Source organism: Gossypium hirsutum, chromosome D04 (assembly GCF_007990345.1).
Source record: "Gossypium hirsutum isolate 1008001.06 chromosome D04, Gossypium_hirsutum_v2.1, whole genome shotgun sequence".
In the NCBI taxonomy this organism is placed as follows: Eukaryota; Viridiplantae; Streptophyta; class Magnoliopsida; order Malvales; family Malvaceae; genus Gossypium; species Gossypium hirsutum.
This window is the reverse complement of record NC_053440.1, coordinates 41,696,649-41,720,507: the sequence shown is the minus strand read 5'-3', so window position 1 is coordinate 41,720,507 and position 23,859 is coordinate 41,696,649. Positions and strand designations below refer to the sequence as shown.

Sequence of the window (23,859 nt, the reverse complement as noted above, 5' to 3'; positions counted from 1 at the left end):
GTTGTTCTCTAACACACATATTCATGCATCAATTTTGATATTCCATATCAATGACAACTCTTTATCATCAATCAACTACATGTTAGTCTTAATGCATTATTGTTGTCCTATCCAACAATAATACTTGACTAAGGACCTTTTAAGAATAATCATATTACTCTCAGGACATTATTATAAAACAATTTATTTATACACATAGAAAAGAAACTGAAATAATAATGATAACGTCTTATATTAATAAACATGATAAATCAAGTATGTTATTACAACTATACCATGATTGATCTTTGGGCATACCCTAACAGTTTGGGAAAACTCTAGTGCCACCTCTGTGATTAGGGGTGTTTAGTCGGTTAACCGACCCGAAATAACATTAACTGAATTAACCGACCTTTCAAAATTTTTAACCGTTAACCGAACCGAAAATTTTTCAAAAAAAGTAACCGAACCAAAATTTTTTCGATTAATTCGGTCGGTTAACCGAATTAACCTAAAATTATATGTTTTTATTTTTGTTAAAAATTAACCGAATTACCCGAATTAACCGAATTACCCGAATTACCCGAATTAACCGAATTGAATCACTACATAATTAAAAACATTACATAAGTCTTGAAATTAACACATAATTGAAATTTTATTTTTATTTATTAAATTATTTGTAATTTTTATGATTGAGTTGGGTTGAGTTGGATACTTGGGTTTGGATTGGGTTTAGGTGAATAGTTATTTATATATTATAATTTTATTTATTAATTTTTTCGATTAAACTGAAAAAATTTAGTTAACCGATCGGTTTCGAACCGAATTAACTAATAACCGAAAAATCAAAAAATAATTAACCCGACCCTCGACCGAAAAAATTTGGTTAACCGGCCGATTAACTGAATTCGGTCAGTTAACCGAATTTTTTCGATTTTACCTGAATTTTGCACACCTCTATCTGTGATTCTTGCCCGTGGATTGACTGCTGAGTTTCTGCATGCTTTGGCTGGTTGGTCTCTTTCTCATTGGGACTTGTTGGCGTTTCAGCTGCCTCTGTTGCCATCCAGTTGGCTTTTGGAGCTGCTCACCGTTTGTTTATTTAGGGTTTTGTTTCCAGAATGGGCGTTTGTACTGGGTTTTTGTTTTGGTTTGCTTTGTTCGGTTTATTTTCTGTTGGTTTCACTTGTTGGACTTATTGTTTGTTTGTTTAAATGCAAGCCCAATTCCTTTAAAAAAAAGCATGGTATTGTTGTTTTAACGGTAAACTACACAAATAGTCAATCAACTATTAAAACTTTTTATTTTAAGCATCCAAAATAAGAAGTTTATAATTTAAACACTCACGTTACATAGTTTAATAATTTGGTCACTCTCGTTTAAATCACAAATAGCAAGTTGCCGTGACAGTTAAAAAATCGATATAATAACAAATTTAGTCCTCAACTTTTACATGTTATAGAAATTTAGACATAATTTTAAAAAAATTAATCCTTAAAATTTACAAATAATCTCAATTTGATCCTACTTTTAAAAAATAAAAATACATAAATATTTTAAAAAATATAATGATAAATTAAAATTTTATATTAAAATTTATATTAATATTAAATAATATAATTATATTAATATTATATAAAACAAAAATTCCCTCTACCTCGTCCCTCCCATTTATTAAGCAGCCAAGAATGCCTCTTGGAGAATGTAACTTGGCTGCTATTAACATTCACTATGCTCTTTATCTCTATTTTTCTCTACCTATATATATATATATATATTTTTAAAAAACACAGAAAACAAGAGGCAAAAAAATCTCCCAAAAAAAGTTTTTTCAATTCAATCTTTGAGAGACGAAATAAAAAGACCAACAACTTTTCGTCCCCTTGAGTGGGGGTGAGGGGAGGGGAGACATGGACGGTGGTGGGGGAGGTCTGAAGGGAGAGAGCAACGGGAGTGGGGAGATTTTTATTTTATTTAATATTTATATAAATGTAAATTTATTATTATATTTTTCAAAAAGATATTTATGTATTTTTTTTTGAATTTTTTAGAATTAAAATCAAATGTAGATAATTTATAAATTGAGGAATAATTTTTTAAAATGATAACTAAATTAATATAATATGTAAAAGTTGAGGACTAAATTTGTTATTATATTAAATTTTTAATTGTCACGTCAATTGACCGTTTATGATCTTAACGGGAGTTATCAAAATGACTAACATGAGTGCTTAAATCATAATTTTTATTTATTTTGAGTGCCTAAAATGAAGATAATGTATAATTTACCATCATAAAAAATAAAATAAACAAATTATTGCAATTTTCATGCAACTCGTAAATACAAATATAAAAACTAGAATAAAAATAATATGAGGTAGCTAGTATGATGTTGATGTGAAAATGAGAGAGGACGGGGTTGGACTGTTTTGGACCATTTTTAAATTGTATTTTCTCTTTTTTCCGAATAAAAACCATTTTAAATTGTTAATTGAAACCCTAGGTAATAAAATTGATTTCAAAGCAAAGGTCAGAACCGTCAAATTCGCAACAACCTAAGCAGACCAAATTCACGAAATTACAGCCGTAGATCTCGTAATTGCTCCAATTAATGGAAGGATCTCAACACTTCATTTTGCATAGTTTTCAACTCAAAAACGAATTATTCGCCAGTCTCCTTTAAAAATTCAGAACAACTCATTAAATGGATTTTGAAGATGCCGCGTCAACTCAACGGAATATCACGTCCGCTCGAAACTCTGATCCAACGGTTGAAAGGGCCATCCGTACGGAATCGGATCGGGAGTTGCTTGTCTTTTTAACGCCCGCGGGAAACAATTTGTTTATAAATACGTCAAAATGAAGCTATTTTAGTTTTTTCCCCTTTTTTATTTATTTTTGTATACTTTTTTTTCGTTTCAAAAAATTCAACGTTCGATCGTTATCTTAAGTCACTCGTGTACTCCATTGTTTCTTGTGAAATAGTTCCTTGTTTGCTTTTGTGTCTTGTTTTTTCCTTTTGAAACTAAGGTTTCAACCTTCCTGGTTTGGTGAGTACTGTAAATTCTAGATCTTTTTTTATTGTTTTGATTGAATGGACTTGGAAATGATCACCTATTTCTGGGTTTAATTCGTATTGTTTATTAGTGTTTTCTGAATTCTGGGGTTTTTTTCTTTTTTATGTTTTTAGGTTGCTTAATGATAAAGTTCGGATTTTTTATTTTTAATCTTTGTGTTTATCTGTTTGATCGGCTACATCAAGTTTTCATTTGAATCGACGTGTTTTCTTTTTTTTTTGGAAATTTTGAGTTTTGTGCTTTGTGGTTTCCATGGTTTTGTATATGTTATTGCTAAGAAATCGTGTGTATGAACTGTAAATTATATCCAGGCATAAGAGAAACCTTAAAGAATTAATTGTCGTTTTAGTCATTAAATTTTCAGTAGTTTATTCAGAAATGAAACTCTAAGTGGAGAGTATCTTAGAGTTGGATCTAGATCAAAGTGTAAATAAAGAAAGCATTTTTATCTAATTTGACTTTGACAATTTTTTATTTAGTATCTTTTAAGATGGTTGCTTTAGGATAGAATAGAATTGATTCCACCGGTGCTAACACGATTTTATTCTGTGGTGCAATGAAAATCCACTAAAACAAACTTTTTTTATGTAGTCCTTTTTGTTGGCTTTATTACAAAGTTATTCTTATTTGGGGTTTCGTCTGAAATGAAAAGAATATCTTTCTCATAACTCCTTTTGGGTTTCTTTTTAGACAAGGTGGTCTTGATTCTTAACTCATGATCAATAGTGCTTACTTTTTTAAAGATATATTTGAAGGAGAAAGTATCCTCAGATTGAGGAAAATAAATTGATACTTCATCATTTGTTTATTTACAGAATTTTTAGTATCTTTTTGCAATTAATTTTAATTATTTTGAATGAACTTTCACAGAGTATCATCAATACAAATATAGTTCATGTAGAACTTGGTACTGTATAGACAATTGACTTAAATAGTTTGAAAAAACTAGAGCAAATAGATATGACTACTTAGATTTCTAGGTTTCCATAACTTTCCACAAAGAAAGTGTATTGCTGCAGTTTCTTAGTTTGATGCTTGCAGCAGAGCCTTTGCCCTTTGGTTTTCAGGGTAATTTCAGTTTTAGGACTTATTTCTTCATGCATGAATACGGATATCCAAATGCTTTTTTTTTTATTTTTTATGTGTGAACAAATAACTAATTGAGAATTGCTTGTACAGATGGTCAAGTGTTTGTTTGAAGTTGATTATTATGAATCAGCAAGATTCAGATTTCATGCATTGGGTTCTGGGGGGTGACCTGTTTTATCCTTCCGTATATAGTTATACAATACAGCATGATAATGGTGAAATGTATCATCACATGCATGATTTTAGAGGTCATACGGATGCTCAGAGCAGCCAGATAGAGAATGATAAGGTCATTGCTGGTATCCTTCAGGAAGAGTTCTCACATCTGGATGTAGCAGAAGCTTCTCAATTTTCTCATGCTGATGAACAACAATTGCAAGCATCCAGTGGACCTCATGATTGGTATAGTCCATTAGCAACAAACTACAATTATTCAGGTGTCTAGAAGCTTTTCCTATCATGTTTATATCATTTTCATGATGTTTATAAGCTTATCACTATTTGGAATTTATTTTGCCGCAATATGCAGCCTATGAATATGGCCAGGATGAATCTGATGTTTTGGTGTTACCTAGTTCGTGCTCTAGCCCTAGTGATTCGGAGGATTTTTCCAGCTCTTTGGAGCCGACTGATGGATATTATATACTAGATGATGATTTAGGCAAGACGTTGAATCAAATGATTCCTATTCCTGTAAGTTTACCTTATAAATGTGTCGTTGTTTATTATTTATTTTTATTATGTCCATTTACGTGATCCTCTGATTTGCATTTAAAATTGTTAAAAGGACTTAATTTTGGTTGATGCATGAGAACCTGCAACTCTTGCATTTTCTTCTAATGCATTTGAATCTGTTTGTTGCAGCATGTCCCTAGAATCAACGGCGAAATACCATCAATCGATGAAGCAATGTCTGATCATGAAAGGTTGTTAAACAGGTAATTATTCTTTTTGTTTTTCTTCTATATGTTAGCATGTAGGTTTTCATCAATGGAGTTTCTTTCTGTATCCAGGTTGCAGCTATACGGTTTTGATGAGCTCAAGGTTCAAGGAGATGGTAACTGTCAGGTGTGTTGTCTTTATGTTGTGGTTTAACCCTTGCATTTCTAGAATAATATTTATGGTCAGTTTCTTGGTTTCCAGTTCCGTGCACTGTCAGATCAGATATATCGTACACCAGATAATCACAAAAATGTGAGACGTCAAGTTGTAAATCAGGTTTGTTGTCCTGGAATTAGTTTTTTATTTTGCTGGATCACACAGAACATTAAATTTGTTTATTGAGGTATAAGATATGTAATGATCCTGATGTAGCTTTCACTACAATGGCTTGTTTTGGCAGCTTAAATCTCACTCAGAGGCATATGATATGTCCCCATGGATTATGCTGACTATTTGAAGAAGATGTCCAAGTATTAGTAAAACTTTTTTTCCTTGTTTTTTACCATTCAAGCTTATGGGCAAAAGAATAGCAATGTTAATACCATCTATGAATGATGCCAGGAGTGGTGAGTGGGGTGATCATGTCACATTGCAAGCGGCTGCAGACACGGTATGGGCTACAAATTTTATAATAAACAAACACCTTTCTTTGAAGAAATTGTGTTGTGACCAAACTTATATGATTACCAATTTACTATTTTTAGACCTAATCTCTTTAGTTGCCTGAATCTAGTTCTATTAACATTTTTCATTATGTGTCCCAAAGAAGAAGCATAGATCTTTCTGTCTCCTGCTCCCTTCCATGTGCTGTAGCTCCCCCGGGTTTTCTTTCACTTTGCTAATGATTAAGTGTTCATGAATTTTTTTTCAATGACTAACACTAGCAATTTTTTCAGTATGGTGTGAGAATTTTTGTTCTAACTTCATTTAAGGATACTTGTTACATCGAGATCATTCCTAACTTCCACAAGCCAAAAGGAGGTAAAATTTTAGCCCTTGGCTTCCCTGTTGATTGAATTTTGGAGAATTTTTTATTCCATATAAAGTAGGATCATGTATTCTTTTATCATTCAATTAAACTAAAGGAAAAAATTTTTGTTGAGGGGGGTCGGCTCTCCTATTAGGAGAAGCCTTTGAAGTGTCGTCCTCTGAGCAGCTGATCAGACCCTCGAACAGTGGAGGTATTGTGCCCGAGTGTCTATGCTCTGTTTTACCCTTGAACAGTAGAGGTATTGTGCTTGGGGTGTCTATACTTGAACCCCACTAAGGCCAAAATGCTAAAAACATTTACCTGGTGGACCAAGCGCTCCCACTAAACTCCGTGAATCCCTTTGGGCTCTTCTTGGAGTCTGGAGACAAAAACCCGAGGCTAAAACCGAGCATAGACACCTTGGGAACAATACTTCGTTTGAGGGTCTGAGATCGGCCCAGAGTGCGACCTCCCCTCAAACACTTTTTATTGTTATTTTCTTCTAAAACTATTGTTTGCTTTTGTTTCCCACTGATTTTTGCAAATTAAGCAAACAACATAATCAAGCCTTCTTTTCTTCTCATAAATGCTATGACTTATGAAATGTTATGTGTACCAATGCAGTGATTTTCTTAAGTTTTTGGGCCGAAGTTCACTACAACTCAATCCACTTTCAAGGAGGTATTATATTACATCTTTTCTCTTTTCTTTAGCTTCTATTCGAATTTATCTTTACTCGAGCTCCGTAGTAGCAGTAGTATAAAAGTCTCGAAGTCCTGGTTTACTTATCCTTTCAGATAAAAGGGATAGTGTCCTGTGGTATTGGAACAAAGATTTTGGACTGAGCTGATTAAATGAAGAATCATGGTAGTATAGTCGGGAAGTCTAAATGAAATCTGCTAGACTCTGCATTGAACTTAAATTGAATCTTCATGTTTAATGTTATGTGTTTTAGTTTCACTCCTCTAATGTCATTAAATCTTTCTTTGTGCTCGATTATAGATTTCCCCTCAACCGAGGTTCAAAAGAAGAAGAAGTGGTGGAATTTTGGGAACTAACAGAATAAAGATAAGCCCGCTAGCCAGCCATGCTTCCATCATTTTCTTGGTTTGACTCGACTAAAACAGTTCGATAGCTTGAAGACATACATATGAGGAAAGTGTTTCCTTTGAACCTTAGAAATACATTTTCATTTCCGAACAATAGACGGGTACCTAATACTACTATATACTATGAAAAAAAGAATAAAAGACAGCTCCAGCCTATGAATAAGGAAAATTGTAGCAGATGTTGAGATTTGATCTCTACATCTCTTGAAAGTCACTTAAGAGTGGCCATAAAAACGAAGGGGTTAAATCCATGGTTCATTCTTTTTTGTTTTTGGTATCTTTTTACCATTTTACCTTTCCTTTGAATGTTACCAATATGCACAGGTCATATTTTGCACACAGGAAATAAATACCAAGGGGTTAAATCCATGGTTCATTCTTTTTTCTTTTTGGTATCTTTTTACCATTTTACCTTTGAATGTTACCAATATGCACAGGTCATATTTTGCACACAGGAAATAAATCAAGAAGCAGGAGTAATATATCTGTTATTCGTACTTATTCTTTATTGATTCAAGCATAATGAATCTCAGTTTTGAGAACTTTTTTACCTCTTTTATCAATAAATTTCTAGTGCCTCAGTGCAGTACAGTTTTTCTATCTTACGCTTTAACTTTTTATTATTTCTGAAGTATTTACGTTCTGATGCTTATTCGGATATTTGCATGGGTATATGATCACTTGTGAGTCAATTTCCCTCCATTTTTCCATTTCTTTTGTTACCCTTCACACAGTAATAATATAATATTTCATAGATTTATTATACAATTTTTAAAATTTCTGATTATGATGAAGAATGACACGCATTTTTTATTATCAATACTGACATTGTAAATATGATTGAGAAAGTATATATGCCTATCTTTTATCTTCTTTGAATTTAAATATTTAGAACCTGAGGTGTGTAAGCATAAGGCCTAGGCAGGGTTTGGATTCTGGTATATGGTTCTGTTCGATATTGTCATGCTTTGTAAGTAGGGCTGGCCTTTGTTTATACAGAAAGCAAAATAAAACATGAGTCAACTCTTTCGATGCTTCCCTAGTTACCCTCTAAGTGTTTCATGGTTGTCCGTATTCCTGCCGTCAAGACATTGATGTCGTCGAGGATTGGTTGTGCATCCCAATGCAGAAAAACTTGTCTTCAATAAAATTTCTTATAAGTTAGCCTTTGGTTTAGATGATGCATATGATGAGATTTCCAGTTGAATAGCCACTGGTAGAACAAATCAGATTATCGAAAGCTTCTTGACAACTCCATCACTTATTAAAATTCCCACGAACAATACGCCACATCTTATGCCCTGGTGTTTTAATAAGCAAGACAACAAAAACTAGTGTGTTTCTTCTACTCCATCGAAGGAAGATATTATAGGAGTAAACAGACACAGACTTTGGTTGGTCTTGTTCTTCCCTATTACGTTGCGGTTGAAGTAAACTCCAACCCGAATACACCATTCTAGTATTATTTATCAACTCAAAAGCTACTTTAATCACCCCCACAGAATTTGGAGCTACACCTTTGAACAGTACTTTGTTCCTAAAATCCAAATACCTCATAGGGTGATAGCAAAGATCGTAAAATCTTCCTCCGAATACCCCATCCTTGTATGTGACATGGTTTGTAAGGCTCATAGTATTCCAGGTAGTTCTTTTAACTAGGCCACATTGGCCTTGCCTACCTTCCTTTTTGATAGTTTGCAGGATCTTCTTATTGGTTGTCTCTACCAGCTAATTGTAATTGGTTTGTGGAATTTTAACACGGTTATCAATGTGAGATATATGAAGCATTTAATGAAACTGTTCTGTCTTTTATTAACTAAATAACTGAATTTAAATAGAGAAAAGAGTTATAGCCTAATTGGAAAAATAATGATCTTATTCGAATAAACTACTAAAAGATAAAACAAAATATTCTTAAAATATATCAAATGATTTATTCTAAGATTTATCTACCTAAATAACTTTAAAATATATCCCCAAAATATATGGGTTTCACATATTTCAACACCCTCCCTCAAGTTGGTGCATATATATCAATCATGCCCAACTTGCTTGCAAGAAAATCAAAGTTTGTCTTAGAGAGCCCTTTGGTGAGTATGTCAGCAATCTGTTGTTTTGAAGGAACAAACAACATGCACACTTGGCATTCTTCAATCTTCTCCTTGATAAAATGTCTAACAATCTCAACATGTTTAGTTCTGTCATGCTAGACTGGGTTGTGAGCAATACTAATGACAGCTTTACTATCACAGTACAACTTCATTGGTGAAGTTATTGGTTTCCTCAACTCTTCCATAATTCTTTTTAACCACATCATTTCATAAATTCCTTGAGTCATTGATCTAAACTCAGCCTCTGCACTAATTCTTGCTATAACATTTTGTTTTTTGCTTCACCAAGTCATAAGGTTTCCCCAAACAAATGTACAGTATCCTGATGTAGATCTTCTATTTGTCATTGAGCCTGCCCAGTCTGCACTTGTATAAGCTTCAATTCCTCTTTTTTCGGATTTCTTGAAGAATAAGCCCTTTCCAGGTGAACTCTTCAAGTATTTCAGAATCTGAAACACTGCTTCTTCATGTTCCTCCATTGGGGAGTGCATAAATTGACTCACTAAGCTCACTGCAAAAGCTATGTTTAGCCTTGTATGTGATAAGTAAATTAACTTATCGACTAATCTTTAGTATTTCCTTTTATCAACTAATCGACCTTCTTTGTTTCTGAATTTTACATTTGGATCAATTGGTGCGTCAACTGAGCGGCAACCACTCATCCCAGCCTCTTTTAAAAGATCAATTACATTTTTTTCTGAGAGACCTCAATACCCTTATTTGATCGAGCAACTCCCATTCTAAGAAATTATTTCAAAGGACCCAAGTCTTTGGTCTCAAACTCCAATGCTAGATGCTCATTGAGACGCCTTATTTCATCCACATCATCTCCTGTAAGAATGATATCATTGGCATAAACTATAATAACTGTTATTCTACCTCTTTGTGAGTGTTAATAGAACATTGTGTGATCAGCTTGCCCTTGTGAGTAACATTGTTTTTCAATAACTTGAGTAAACCGTTCAATCCAAGCTCGAGGAGGCTGCTTTAGACTATACAAAGATTTCCTGAGCTTACATACTCGAGTTCCAAATTTTTCTTTAAAACTTGGTTGAGGATCCATGTAAACTTCTTCTTCAAGTTTCTCATTTAGGAAAGCATTCTTCACATCTAGCTACTGTAAGGACCAATCAAGATTAACAACAATTGATAAAAGAACTCTAACAGAATTTAGTTTGGCTACTGGAGCAAATGTTTCAAGATAATCTATCCCGTATGTTTGAGTGTACCCTTTAGCCACCAGCCGAGCTTTGTATCTATCTAAAGATCCATCCGGTTTGAATTTGGTTGTGAACACCCATTTATAGCCCACAGTTTTTTTCCCTATAGGTAATTCCACTGTTTCCCATGTACCTATTTTTTCAAGAGCGCGCATCTCCTCTAAAATAGCCTCCTTCCACTCAGGAACATGTAAAGCATCTTTCACATTTTTAGGTATTTTTACAGTATCGAGACATAAAAAAAAAGGCTGAGAATGTCGAAGACAAGGCTTTATAGGACACAAAGTTAGACATGGGATATTTGACAATATTTCTAATACCTTTTCTTTTAGCACTTGGAATATCTAAATCAGAAAATTCATTGGTTGGATTATGAGCTTTACCTAGAGTTTTGACAAGATCTTACGGGTCAGATTCTTGGTGATGAATCTAGTGGATTCCACTTTCTTGATTTTGATTTCTTATTGAGTAAACAATTAACTCCTTTGTTTATTCTCTATTCTCATGATCAGACTCTTTACCTTCATACTCATTTTCATTAACAACATTAACATCATTAATTTTTGTGTTAATCATAAATTCACCTTTCCCATTATTAAAATCCCTATGTTGTATATTCCTAGTGTTTTCTTGATCAAATATAGAATCTTCCTTACTATAATTCCCTCCCTGAAGATTAGAGTCAAAGTAAGATTGCGTTTCAACAAATGTGACATCCATGGTAACAATAATCTTCCTATCAATTGGATCATAACATTTGTAACCCTTTTTATTAGAAGTATAGCTAACAAAGACATATTTTTTTCTCTAGGGCTAGTTTACCTTGGTTGTGAAGATAAACAAAAACACTAAACCCAAAAACTCAAAGGGATAAATCTGTGATTAATTTAGAGTTAGGAAAGTTATCTTTAAAGAGACAGAAAGGAGTTCTATAGTTTAGAGTTTTACTAGGCATTCTATTAATAAGATATATAGCTGTTAACAAGGCTTCGCCCAAAGATAATGTGGTACCTAACTAGTGAAAATTAAGGCTCTAGTTACTTCCAAAAGATGTCGGTTTTTTCTTTCTGTAACCTCATTTTGTTATGGTATATTTGTATAAGAGCTTTGCTGGAGTATACCATGTTTGGTTAAAAAAACACCTAATTGGTCACTAAAAAATTCCCCACCATTATCACTCCGAAGTACGTCTATTCTCACACCAAATTGTGTTTTCACCATAGCATAAAAAGACTGAAACATATTTTTAACTTCAGACTTATATTTTAATAAAAACACCCAACAAATGCAAGCATGATCATCAATAAATGTGGCAAACCAACGTTTTTCTTGAAAAAGTTTAGACTCTCGAAGGTCCCCAAACATCACTATGAATTAATGAAAAAGGTTTGGAAGTTTTATATTTTTGAGGTGGGAAGAATGACTGATGATGTTTAACCAATTCACAAAATTCACAGTGATACGAAGGACATTTATTTTTAAATAGATTAGGTAACAAATATATTAAATAGTAAAAATTAGGATATCCAAGCCTATAATTCCAAATCATAACCTTATCAAAACTAGAAGCAAAATTTAAACATAAAGTAGTTGTTGGTTGACTTAGATAGTCGTCGTCAAGAAAGTAAATTCCACCAGATTCTTTAGTATTGCCAATAATCCTCCCTGATACTATGTCCTGAATTTTACACATAGAGGAGTCAAATATAATATGACAATTCGAGGACTCGGATAATTTACTAACTAATATGAGATTACAAGCTAGATTTGACACATGTAAAACATCATGTAAAACTAAGGAAGGCAAAATTTTAACAGTGCCTTTCCCGGCTACTGCAGAGAATGACCCATCTACTACTTTGATTTTTTTCTTTCCTGCACAAGGTGTGTAAGTTGAAAATAACTACTAGACATGTGATCACTAGCTTCAGAATCAATGATCCAGGTGTTTGTTTTACAAGGCTTGACACTGAAAAAAATAGAAAACTCAGTACCTGATTGGGAAAAGGAGGAAGAAGGATTATTGGATGAGTTAGGAACAAAAGAATTCATCTGAAATTGTGGTGATTGAAAAAGCTTGTGTAGATGCTCTAATTGTTCCTTAGTGAATGGGACCCTTCTAGAGAACTTTGGCCCTCATAATTTTCATTAGTTGTTTCAACGGTAAAACTTTCTTCCTCTATTTGATTGTTGGATCTCATATCTCCAGTGAAGGCTATTTTAACCATGATACTACTAGAGATTTAACCTAGCTCAAATGCCATGAAAGTTTTCAAGAGAGCATTTAATAAAACTATTATGTCTTTTATTAACTAAACAATTGAGTTTAAATAGAGAAAAGAGTCATAACCTAATTGGAAAAATAATTTCATTATTCTAATAAACTACTAAAAAATAAAATAAAATATTCCTAGAATATCTCAAATGATTTATTCTAAGATTTATCTACCTAAAAAACTTTAAAATATATCCCTAAAATATATGAGTTTCACATATTTCAACAACTAGGTTCCATTATCTGTGATCAAAAGGTAAGGGCAACCTGCTTGGTACTTGGACGGTTTTGTGTTAGTAACTGATGCATGTATTTAATGTAAAAGTGACTTTGAATTTAGAAAAAGAAGATAGAGTGGTAGTAAGATGTTAATATTTGTATATTGTTGTTTTTCCATGCAAAGTTATACTCTCTCTTTTTTGTGATCATATCGAGAGGTTCTTGTTGGGTTTTTGAGCAAAGAAGAGAGCAAAACAGAGAAAATTAACAATCCAATTTGACTTTCTATATTTTTCATTATCTTTTTCAATTCACATAATACATTATATATTAGTTTATTCATGACATAACTCAACTAATCTAACTAATACAATCTTGAAAACATTAAAAACTTCACTTGTACACAAGTTGATTTGTGTCAATCAACACCTAAACATGTCACAAAACCTACCAACTAAAAATGGTTTACATGTAACGTAACATGTGTAACATGCATCAAAATATATCATTGCAACCCGTAGATCTTCAATCCTCCAATATCTTTAATCCACTAGTAGTTTCACATTTTGCCATACAGTGCGCAGCTTGGGCTTCGGTGAGCTTGTTCTTACTTGTTGCATATGGAGAGTCTGCCAATATTTTTCCACTTTCAGACTACTCGCCAAATGACTTCTGCTTGGACAATTCACCAAACTTGAACTGTCTGCCAGATGACTTAAATCCTCGATTGTCTGTCATATGTCGTTCGCCAAATGTACTCACCATTACATGGTTGGCCATCTTGCAACACTCCTCTTTGGCCACCATGCTGTGAACACCAATTTACTTTCTGAGCCTTTCGAACATTACCTTTCCCAGAGGCTTGGTTAAAATATTCGTTGGTTGATATTCAGAGCTGCAATAAATCAAAGTCACTTTTTTACTCTATTCAACTTCTCTCACAAAGTGATACTTTATCTTGAAGTACTTTGTTCTCCCATGAAAAATGAGATTCTTCGCAATTGCAATGGAAGATTGATTGTCACAAAAAAATTGTGTTGCTTCAGTTTGAACAAGATTCAGGTCTCCAAGAAGTTTTCTTAGCCAAATAGCTTGATTTACAGCTACTGTTGCAGCTACATATTCCGCCTCAACTGATGACTGAACAACTTTTGGCTACTTCTTGGAGCTCAATGAGAATATGCCAGATCCAAGTGAAAAAAGATAACCAGATATACTTTTCATATCATCTACCGGACCTGCCCAATCACAGTCGACGTAGACAACCAACTTTAATGCTTCTACCTTTTCAAACCATACACCAAGGTTGTTGGATCCCTTGATATATCTCAACACCCTCTTAGCAGCTTTAAAATGCAATATGTTACAGCAATGCATAAATCTTGACAACACGCCTACTGCATACATAATGTCTAGTCAAGTAGCTATTAAATACAACAAACAACCAATGAGAATTCTATAGTTTTTCTCATCGACCCTCTCAAGCTCATCATTCCTGTTAAGCTTTTCTTCAGTGCAACTAGTGTGCTGACTGGTTTATAATTTTCCATACTAAACCTCTTCAAAATCTTCAAGGTAAAGCTCCGCTGATTGGTAAATATTCCTTCTTGGACTTGTAGCACATTCATCCAAGAAAATATCTCATTTCGCCAAGATCTGACATCTCAAATACTTTCTCCATCTGTAGTTTAACTCTATCACGGAATTATCATTGCTCCAATTTACCAATAGGTCATCAACATATAAGGAGATGATTAATGTTGTGACCTTTTCAACTATCTTCACATATAGAGTTGGTTAACTTAGGCTTTTCTGAAATCCCAAATGTTGCAGGTACTTATCGATCCTAGCATACCAAGCCATTGGACCTTGCTTTAGCCTATACAAGGCTTCCCTAAGCCTGTAAACCTTCTTTTTACTTCCTTTAACCATGAAACCAGGTGGTTGATCCACATATATTTCTTATTATAGATAACCATTCAAAAACTTTGATTTAGCATCTAGCTGATGAATTTTTCATCCCATCTGTGCTGCCAAAGCTAAAATTAGCCTGATTGTATCCAGTCTTGCTACTAGTGCAAAGGTATCCATGTAATCAACCTCGTTTTGTTGATTGGTCCCCTCACAACCAACCTTGCCTTCAATCTATTGAGTGAACCATCAACATTGAGCATGGTTCTGTACACCCACTTGATGCCAACAACTCTCTTGTGTGATGTCTTATCAATAAGCTCTCAAGTCTGGTTCTTGTGAATCATTTTCAGCTCAGCTTGCATTGCTTTCTTCCAACCTTCTATTAATGTAGCTTATTCATAACTGGTGGGTTCAAGAACTACCATGTTAGCTTTTTCATAAATTTCACTAATAGGTTGAGGGTCCCCCTTATTGAAAAATCATCATAATCAACTTCTTGCTCATATACTTCAGCTTCATCAGTCACAAAATATGCCTTTCATTAACTTGTTATGGTTTTGCCTTTTCCTAATTCCATGCTGCATCTTCATCGAACACAACATCTCTACTTGCATACATTTTACAGGATGATGGATCAAAAACTCTATGACCCTTTTTGTTGTTGCTATAACCCACAAAAATATCAGGTTGGGCCTTCTTCCCTAACTTCTCCCTTTTGATTGTTGGAATATGAACATAACAGATGCAACTAAAAATCTTCAAATGAACTACTGAAGGTTTAAAACCAAACCATACTTCAAACGGAGCCTTCTTCTTTATAGCCTTGGTTGGCTACTTATTCTGGAGAGACATAGTTGAATTTACAGTTTATCCCAAAAACTCTTAGGTAAATTTTTCTCAAACATGAGGCACCTAGACATATCCATCATGGTTCTATTCTTCCTCTCACTTACACCATTTTGCTAAGGTGTATAAGTATTGGTGAGCTGGTGTTTAATCACTAAATCTTCACAAAACCTCTCAAATAGTTCTGAGGTGTATTTAGTTCCATTAATAAACCTCACAATTCTAATCTTGCACCCAAGTTGAGTTTCAACTACTGACTTGAACTTACAAAACACTTGTGGAACTTTAGACTTTTTTTTAGGAAGTAAACCCAACAAAATCTTGAATAATCATCAATAAACAAAACAAAATACTTGCTACCACTTAATGATTTAGTTCTCATAGGTTTGCACATATCGGTGTGAACTAAATGAAGCTTTTCAGAAGTTCTCCAGGCCTTGTTCACCGGAAACAACAACCTACTTTGTTTTCTTAACTGACATACTTCACAGACTTCTTCAAGCTCAACCGGTTTTGGCAGGTTTTCAACCAACTCAACCTTAGATCACTAAGATAATGACTTGTAATTAATATGACCCATTCTCCTATGCCACAATTTAGATTCATCAACTAAAATTGTATAGGCTTTAGATGTTGCTAAGTTTTAATCCACAACAAAGCTTCTATCAGACATAACAACTGATATAAGCTCACATCCATATGGATCAACAATCAAGCATTCTCTATTCTTAAACACAATAAAATAACCTCTTTCAAGAAATTAACTTACACTTACTAGATTCAAATTGATTTATGGCACAAAAAGAACATTTGAAACAAGTTTTGTACTTGATTGAGTGTTGATTAAAACATCTCATTTTCCTTTCCCCTTAATGTGCTAACCATTTCCAACCTTGATGTTGGAGTTGGAACCTGTGTCAATAATTTTAAAGATGTTTTCATTTGAGGTCATGTGATTTGTGCAGCCATTGTCAATGAGCCAGTGTTTCTCAATGTTGCTTATTGTAGTAAGGCACAAGACAATAAACATGAGTTCCTCCTGAGCTTGGTTTCCATCAGTTGTCTGTGCCTGAGCATTTTTCTGTTGTGGTTGCCCATTATTCTTGCACACCTTCTCTATATGGCCAAGTTGCTTACAGGCTTTACACTAAACATCAGGCCTGAACCAGTAAAACCTTTCTGAATGACTTATCCTTTTACAATGAGAACATGGTGGATACTTCTTCCTTCCCCATCTCTTTTTATATTTTCTTTCTTTTCTATCAAGACCTTCTTTCCTTTGTAATTTGTGGAGCTCGATCATTTTTTACCTCTTGCTTGAAAGCCTCCCTTAACACGCTCATCTTGTCTTGATGCTCTCCTATATTCTTGAGCATATAGTATATTGATAAAATTTGATAGTGAGATTGTTGACAGGTCCCTCAAGTCTTCAAGAGAGGCATTCTTTGACTCATACTCTCAGGAAGTGTTGTTATAACCTTCTTAACTACCTTACTATCACTGAATTGGTCTCCTAGCAATCTGATGCTATTGACCACTACTATTATCCTGTCTGCTTTCACTGTTTTAGCCTCCCTTATTTTCAAGTTATCAAAATCTCTTATGAGATTAATATGTTGTTGTTGCTTGGTCTTGTCCGAACCCTGAAACTCCTCCTTTAGCTTATCCTAAGCTTCTTTAGGAGTCTCACAAGCCATAATCCTGGTGAAAATCACATATGAAACACTACTTTGTATGCACGACATCGCATTGTACTTCTTAGCACGATTATCATTATGTTACTTGATTTATGCTAAGGTGGGATTCACTCTCAACGGTGGTGGTTCAACATCGGTATTCACTTCCTCTTACAAGTCAAAAGCTTGAAGGTAGGTCTTCATTTTTACTACCCAGATATGGTAGTTTTCACCATTGAAAACAAGTGGTGGTGGAGTTGAAAAGCTTGTTGAAGACATTTTACTAAACACAAAGAAAAAAACGACCCTTAAAGATCAATGACTCTTGATACCAATTGTTGGGTTTTAGAGCAAAAAAGATAGCAAAACAGAGAAAATTAGCAATCCAATTTGACTTACTATGTTTTTCATTATCTTTTTCAATTCAGATAATACATTATATATTAGTTGATTCATGATGCAACTCAACTAATCTAACTAATACAATATTGAAAACATAAAAAACTAACTTGTACATAAGCTGATTTGTACCAATTAGCACCTAAACATGTCAAAAAACCTACCAACTAAAAATGGTTTACACGAAACATAACAGGTAACACCCCTTACTTGGTCCAATTTCTGGACCTGAGCAATAAGGTGCTATCAACAATAACGAAACATTTACAAGAACTTTATAATTCAAAATATCAATTATTTATCATACAATCTCATAAACAATCAAATTAACATGTGTTTCAATCAATTTCAGATTAGTATCGAGTTTATGAAAGTTTTAAATTAACTCAGTAACATATAGGGATCAATTTGAAACTTAAATAAAAAGTTGAGAAAATATGAAAGCTAAGGTCACACGGCTATGTCCCCTGACCATGTGCGAGAGCCAAGCCCCTGTGAGATGGGTCACATGGCCATGTCACCAGACCGTGTAACAAACTATGACCGTGTACACCAAAATCATCTAAAAACTTATAGACCACACGGTTGTGCCATATGCCCATGTATGGTACACGATTGTTCGCCAGGTCATGTCTCAGACCATATGTACTTGGAATTACCTTTCAAATTAAGCCATTCAACCTAACCTCACTTAAGCAACAAGCAACCATTCATACCACATTCATACCAATTCAAAAGCATTAAAATCAAACCAAAACCATCATTTATAACAACCAACCTAAGTGCCTAACCATTATGCCACAATTGGCACCTTAATTCATAATTAAAAACTAACCAAATATCATATATAAGTACCATTTCAAATAAGCTTTCATTGTCATCACAACTTTCAACTAGCTATGCATCAAAATAGTCATTCAAAAAATTTTATATTTTCCTAAATTTAACCTTATGACATACACATCAAACCTACCAAAACATTTCAAACATAACATAAGCACATCATTCATTATTCATCATTTCCATAGATATTATAACAACCAAAACACATTTCCAAGCATGTTATTTTCTCAACCATTACACCATTATGCATATAGCTATAACTACCTTAGCAAAATAAAATCAACATGACCATTCTCAATACAAATATATACATTTACAAACGTAAACCTCAAAATGCCAACAAGAGTTCAAAACCAAAAATTATAACCATAAGATATCCTAGGTACATGCCAAGACCAAAATGAACACATCACCAACGCTTGAGTTTGGGATTGCTGCTATATGTTGGTTCGACGATTGAATCTTTAGATACTTAACCTATGCACGAAAAACAAAGTTGTACGCTGAGTATAACTCAGTGGTATTTTTATAATCAAACATTAAAAAATAATATAAAGTTTATAATGCATTTTAACATGTCAATCTACAAGTCCTAATACATCACCTAAATATTAAATCTATTTACGTACCTTAAACCAAGCTGTCATAGTTGCAACATATACATTTTCCCCTATCTCAATTGAATTGATTAAATCATACAATGTCAAATCCACAATTTCAAGCTTATAAACTAATATCCACTATCCACCTTTATTTCAATTTCATTTATACTCGATTTCTCAATTCGACAACATAATTTCATCAACCAATAATCAAATCACATATGTGACAGCCTAATTCAACACCAACTGAATACAATTGAACAATTATAACGATATATCATATTTTTAAATCTATTCAATTTAGCCCTTATCACAACCAACTAATTCAAATCGGTTTAATTCAGCTCATTCAAACATTTCCATCTTACCTTATATTATTACCATTCAATGCAATTTGAAATTTGAACAATTAAAAATGTTTGGGTTATAGAAATACTAATTTACGTAACTTTTTCATTTTATTCAATTTAGTCCATAAAACCGGGACTAACATAACTTTCACATTAAGCCTCAAATTTTTATATTTATTTCACTCTAGGTCCAATTAACTTTCTATTTTTCATTTCTATCTCAAATTTAGAAATTAATGCATTTTAGTCCCTATTAAACAAAACTATCAATTGACTTTGCAATTTAATCATTTTCCAACTCTAAACTTAAAATCTATCAAATTAACCCCTAAATCTTAAACTATTCATCAATGACAACATTTTCAATCTTTAATAGTACCAAAAAATACTATATGGGTTAGCAAACTTAATCTCCCGAGATTCTGAAAACATAAAAATTATAAGAAAAAGACTAAATTGCACTTACCAAATTGAGCTTTGAAAACTAAAACACCATGTTCATTCTTCCTCTTTTTCTCACCTTCAATTTGGGTTTTGCATGAAATAAAATATGAACATGTTTTTGGTTTTCTTCCACTAACTTAATTTTATTATTAAAGTTATGTTTTTTTTTATTTATTAATTAATATAATTTATAACAATTTATTAACATAAACCATTATGCTATCGTCCACTAATAATTTTATAGTGGTTTAATTGCTTCATAAGTCCTTTAGTCTTTTTCTAATTAAATATTCCTTAAGAATTGCACTTTTGACACTTTTATGATTCAGTCCCTGTACCTTAGTAAAACACTAATTCGATAAAAATTACTTGGCCAAAATTCAATTCAGTTCTAAAACAATTCCATAAATTTTTACGAGTCTGGTGTACAGAAACAAGGTCTCGATACCTCAAGTTTCAAAACCACTGACTTTAGAACCGATACACTTGTACATTGTCTAACTTTCCAAATAACCAAAATTATTAAACCAAACTTCAGTATAATAATATAATACCCTCGTAAATATTAATAAATAATATTCAATTACTCTATCATCGAAAAATAGAACTCCAAAACTACCGTTTTTGACTCCATTAACTTTTGGGTTGTTACATAACATGTGCAACATGCACCAAAATATATCCTTGCAACCCACAGATCTTCAAGCCACCAGCAGGTTTACAATTCACCCTACAGTGCGTAGCTTGGGCTTCGGCGAGCTTGTTTTTACTTGTTGCATATGGAGAGTCTGCCGATATTTTTCCACTTTCAGACTATCCGCCAAATGACTTCTACTTGGTTTGTTCGCCAAACTTGGATTGTCCACAAGATGATTTGAAGCCTGAACTGTCCATCATATGTTGCCCGCCAATGTACTTGCCACTGCATGGTTGGCCATCTCGCAATAGTTCTACTTCCTTGCACTTCATGAAGTATTCAATAGCTGCAACAATGTATTTCTTCCATGTGACTATTGTTAGTAAAAGATTGTGTAATAGGCCCAATTTGCCCGGCCCGTTAGTAAAATAAACCAAATGAAAAAAAATTAAATAGTCCAATAAACAGTCCAAACTACAAAAAAATCCACCAGACCCAAAATTTAACCCATACCCAATCTAAATTCCTAAAACGGTGGTCCAATTATAGTGGCCCGATATCTAGCCCAATTGCCTTACAAGCCCACAGCCCATTTTTTTTACATTTGCAGAAACCTTAAGGGTTTCTAGAAACTGAGCCGTCGCAGCATCCTTGCAACACGCCACCTTCGGTTTTCACCACCATTATGCCACGTTGGTCTCCGTACTGCCAGCTAGACTCCTCCGTACCTGTAAGAAGGACAAACAAACAACACAAACAAACAAGCGCAAAGAAAAAGAACAGATTGTATTTTTCTATTGGATGGTTTTTTTGAATATGCGGCTATAAAAAGAAAACAGAAACCATTGTATTTTTTTCACAAAAAACTGTATCAAAAAGGAAATCAATACAAAAAGGTTCTTTTTTTCTCTTGTCGATTTTGTTTTTTTTTTCCGATCGCTTTTCTTTCTTTTTCTTTTGTTATTAATACATATATATAAGCATATAAAAAAGAGAGAAGGAAGAGGGGAGATTAGAACCCGTACCTGGTTAAAGTCGCCGTCGAGCCCCTCATTGGTTTTGATCGAAATCGTATGGTTGGGGGTTCCGACGTTGAAGCGGCGCTGGAGAGGGGATGGATATTATTAGTTTTTTTATTTTTTTATTTAAAAAAACTATAGCTGCTGCTGATTTTAGGGTTTTAAAGTTGGTATTTATAGTGTAATAAACGGCACCGTATTGACCATTACCCAGCAACCCGTGTGCGACCCGACCCTCTCCATGGGGGATCTGCGCGCTTATGTTAATGGGGTTATTTGCAACCCTGGCCCCTCCGTTTTTCAAGGGCGCTTCAATCCAATCATTTTATCTCTTCTTAATTTTAATCTCTCATTTTATTTTCGTTTTATTTTAATCCACGTTAAGGCGTTGCGTTTTGAGGGAAGGGAATATTTCCCATTCGGTCCTCATATTATTCGCGCGTCACGATTTTGCCCTCCATTTTGATTTATTTTCATTTTCTCCTTTTGATTCTGTTTGGATTTTAATTTAATCCCTTTTTTACATTTGTTTTTATTAATTCATTTATTATTTTTTATTATTAATATTATTGGTATACTCGGTCATATTTTCATCTATATTTTTGTATATTATCTTATTATATATCATCATTTTGAGCTCTATTTATTTTATTATTATAATTTTATAATGTGTTATTTTATTCTATAATGTATTCTCTCTAAATTCACTCATTACATATTTCTAGATTTGTGAATATACCTTTTTATATTATGCTATTATATAATACTATTATTTGTATACATATTTCATATTTAATTATTTTCATTATACATACATAATCTATTGTAAATTTCACATTATTATATAGATATTTTATTTCTTTCAAATATTTTAACATCTTAAATCTATTTCAACTTATGTCAATATTGTTAATTTATTTAAATTTATTTTAACATTTTAATTCATATATTATACTTATTGCTTAAATTATGTTTAGATTTGTATATTTCATTAGTGTTTATGTAAATTTACTTGGTTTCAATTAGTCTTCTATTACTTGCCAATGTTGGTATTTGTATGATATATGGTTGAGATAATTATTGCTATGCTTGTTTAAATTTATTTATTGATTATTCATTATTCATTAATGTACATTCTAATTTATGAATCACCATTTCGTGTTGTACATTATTATTCAATCATTTTTTACAAGTGTCAAAGTTATTGCATACAAAAGTTTTCAAAAACAACGCAATGCTCGGCATTTAGGATCTTCAAAAAGATTGAGCCCTAACGTATTGGGTTCCAATTTTCCTCGTTGAATCTAAATAATCGATGATATACTTTAATCAAAACAAAAATAAAGAGCTCATTCTCGGGAATTCGACACGTTGTGTCCTAATGCATTGGATATGGCATGTTGTTTTCTTGAGGCGAGGATTTTTCTAATAAATGAAAATAAAGGCAATATTTGATATTTAGGAGTTTTGTGAAATCGAACCCTAACTTACTGGGTTTTGATTTTCTCATTTGACCCTAATGATCAAATACCCTTCTCAAAATGCATAAGTTTTAAAGGTCAAGAGATAAACTTAATTTTGAGGATTTAAAATGTTGCACTCTAACTTACTGAATGTGACAATTTATTTCTTCGAAATAAGTGTTCCTTACCATCCAATTCATTTTACTCAAATTTTCTTTTCAAGGGATCACATTTTAAATCTTTTCAAAATTTCGACACTAAGACATTAAACAATCAATTCGGTACCAATTTTGGGCGTCACGAGGGTGCTAACACTTCCTCGTACGTAATCGACTCCCGATTCCAATTTCTCAAAATTTCGCAGACCAAAATTAATTTCAAGGTGAGCCGATCACACCTCAATAAATGATCAGTGGCGACTCCCATTTTATTTTCAAAGTCGATCCCCAAATTTTTGATTTTTCAAAAATGGTTTCGACAAATTGAATGTATCAATCCCCTTATATGGAAAAAAAGCCAATGACTAAATATCAAATTGAGGGGTTCTATTTACTGGTGAAGTATGAGGGCAAATTTTTTATATGCATCACAAATGATAACTAGTTTTAATGTGTCATTGTGCATGGCGGGCAAATAATAACCTTTTTGAGGTAGTTGTCTAGATCTTACATA

General features: G+C 33.2%; 1 pseudogene; it reads left to right on the top strand.

Annotated features, from left to right (window-relative positions):
• The first annotated feature begins 2,592 nt into the window (after nt 1-2,592).
• Nucleotides 2,593-7,538, top strand: LOC107899469 (OVARIAN TUMOR DOMAIN-containing deubiquitinating enzyme 12-like; annotated as a pseudogene).
• Nucleotides 7,539-23,859: the final 16,321 nt, after the last annotated feature.